Here is a 3,168-nt window from a genome sequence, read left to right as displayed (position 1 = left end):
AATAAATTTTCATCAAAAAATTATAAGTGTATTTTTTTGTAGGATCATGATAAGCATTTTGCAGATGAGAAAAGTGAAATTTAGAAAAGTATGTCTCTTCAAATCCCTCATACAATATCTGGCCTAGATAGAAGGATATACTATCACAATTGAGGAAGATAATTGAGATTACTTAAAATGATAAACTTTACTGTATAGGGTTTTTTTACAAGTTTGCCACAGATTCACATTTTTTAAAATATATATCTATTTGTGTAAAGAGAATGCACTGAGAAGTAAAAAGATAGTGATATATCAGTGCTACCAACTAATGGCTATAATATCATCACCTTATTTATGAACAATGAAACAGTGTGTAATATTTAAATAAATTTAAATAAATTCCTATTTATTTTATATATTTATAAATTTAAATGAATTCCTATTTATTTATTATTAAAGAAATTCCTCTAACAAACAGTATGTTTTGAAGGTTGCTAGCAGGAAAGTGTTGTACGACATGGAAGTAATCAGAAAATGTGATCTAAAATTCTGCTTTCAAGGGCGCCTGGGTGGCTCAGTGGGTTAAAATTCTGCTTTCAAGAAGCTATAACAGTAAGTACTGAGCATTAGCTATTATATGCTATGGATGAATAACTGAAATCTACATTTGAAACTATTGGTACACTATATGTTACCTAATTGAATTTTAAAAACTTAATAAAAAAAACCACTATTTTATAAAACAATATTCCCAACAGGCTCTTTTGCTTTAAAATACTCACTTTGTTTCCTCTCCGAGAGAACACCAAATGGCAGATGACGCCGGTGCTGCGGGAGGGCCCGGAGGGCCCGGGGGCCCTGGAATGGGAGGCCGCGGCGGTTTCCGCGGTGGCTTCGGCAGCGGCATCCGGGGCCGGGGCCGGGGCCGGGGCCGTGGTCGGGGCCGGGGCCGAGGCCGCGGAGCTCGCGGGGGCAAGGCCGCGGACAAGGAGTGGATCCCCGTCACCAAGCTGGGCCGCCTGGTCAAAGACAAGAAGATCAAGTCCCTGGAGGAGATCTATCTCTTCTCCCTGCCCATCAAGGAATCTGAGATCATCGACTTCTTCCTGGGAGCCTCCCTCAAGGACGAGGTTTTGAAGATCATGCCTGTGCAGAAGCAGACGCGCGCGGGCCAGCGGACCAGGTTCAAAGCATTTGTCGCCATCGGAGATTACAATGGACACGTCGGTTTGGGTGTCAAGTGTTCCAAGGAGGTAGCCACTGCCATCCGCGGAGCCATCATTCTGGCGAAGCTTTCCATTGTCCCTGTGCGGCGAGGCTACTGGGGGAACAAGATCGGCAAGCCCCACACTGTCCCGTGCAAGGTGACTGGCCGCTGTGGCTCTGTGCTGGTGCGTCTCATCCCCGCCCCCAGAGGCACTGGCATTGTCTCGGCCCCTGTGCCCAAGAAACTGCTGATGATGGCTGGTATTGACGACTGCTACACCTCGGCCAGGGGCTGCACTGCCACCCTAGGGAACTTTGCCAAGGCTACTTTCGATGCCATCTCCAAGACCTACAGCTATCTCACCCCTGATCTCTGGAAGGAGACTGTGTTCACCAAGTCTCCCTATCAGGAGTTCACGGACCATCTTGTGAAGACCCACACCAGAGTCTCTGTTCAGAGGACCCAGGCTCCAGCTGTGGCTACTACATAGTTTTATACAAGAAAAATAAACTGAACTAAAGCTTGAAAAAAAAATACTCACTTTGTAATGAGAGTCATTACTTTTGTCTAGCCAAATCTTATAGCACTGTTTATCCCTTCCCTGCTTTATCCCTTCCCAGTATCAATAAAGGCTCACTTGGGTTACCTAGAAGCCATGAGAAAGCTTGTAATAGATCTGGCTGGTTTTCACCAGCAATTTGACCACCATGTGCACAGGGAAGTCTATTGATAAAGGCTTTATTGCAATAAGTTGCAAATACATGGATGATTTTGAATTCTCTTTCTTGAGGTCTTGTTTCATGATAATAAATTTAGGGTGGCTTATTGGAATGGATGTTATTAACATATCTTCATAGTTATAAGCACATGGAATTGTAAAATAGATGAATGAATGTGGCATTACTGACAACTGTCCTCATTTTGAAATCAAATTACAGTGTACTAAGATGAGGAAGCAAAGCAGATTTGGGATTATGAGTGAAATAATTTTAAAAAGTATTAGGGGTATGATCGGACTATTGGGTAATTCAGTAGAAAAATGTCAACTGATTGAGATTCTGTGTTCCCTGATTTCAGAGAGAAGTTAAGATAAATAAGTAACATGAGGAGACTAGGAAGCCAAACATAAGTGATAAATTTGTGCCAGGGTGTGTATACATCTGTTTATCTTCTTGCTTTACCACTAAGGTTGCTCCTAGAGGAGAGTTTAAATATGTGTTGGAGCTAATCTCTGTGGATTACACAAGAAACCACATCCTACAGCTCTCCCTGAAACACCCCTTATGATTTCAATGTAATTTGGTTTTTGCATTTTTAGAAATAACAAAATACTTTGCAAACTCATCTACTTTATTACCATCACAAGTGAGTCAGCTGACTCCACATTTTAACACAGTGACAGTCACAGAGGAATGGAGGAATGAGTAGAGTTATCAATATATGTGCTTTTAAGAAGTATGACAGGGTAGCAGCTATTTCCAGGAACCAAAACATGGGTCAGCAGCTGTGCAGGAAAAGTGATGGAATAAATGACTCATTTCAGAGGAGTTCTATAACATATTAGTTCTATAATGTATCTTCAGCCCCCAATTACCCGCTTTGATCTAAAGATAAGGATTTACAGTTAAGGTCCCATTTATGATTTGACTGGTGTGGTCTGAATCATGTTTACTATTGTTTTGACTATTACTTGAAGCCTATAGTAGTACTTGGGATATGTGTTGTGTATTCTGTGAACATGTGCTATTTTTAGATTAGATAATTTCTGTCTCGAACCCCTGTTCATTTGTTTGTTTTTGTTTATTTGATAGTGGTTTCAGTAAATGGATATATCTGAAAAATTGCAAAGCCACTATTAAAACAAGTTATTATTATATATAGCATGGAATTGCACATTCCTCCTTTGAATCCGACAGAGCTTCACCATATCCTTAACAATTTGGGAAAAACATGCTATTATTTTTCTTTATAAAATTTCT

The 3,168-nt window shown here is 40.6% G+C and overlaps 1 pseudogene across 1 annotated transcript; it reads left to right on the top strand.

Annotated features, from left to right (window-relative positions):
* The first annotated feature begins 791 nt into the window (after nucleotides 1–791).
* Nucleotides 792–1,723, top strand: LOC309857139 (small ribosomal subunit protein uS5 pseudogene; annotated as a pseudogene). Its single transcript has one exon. The product of its transcript is annotated as a small ribosomal subunit protein uS5 pseudogene (transcript).
* Nucleotides 1,724–3,168: the final 1,445 nt, after the last annotated feature.

This window comes from Mustela nivalis (genome assembly GCF_964662115.1).
Source record: "Mustela nivalis genome assembly, contig: HAP1_SCAFFOLD_424, whole genome shotgun sequence".
Classification (NCBI taxonomy): domain Eukaryota; kingdom Metazoa; phylum Chordata; class Mammalia; order Carnivora; family Mustelidae; genus Mustela; species Mustela nivalis.
Note: the sequence above shows the minus strand (reverse complement) of the source record. Positions and strands in the feature narration are given on the sequence as shown.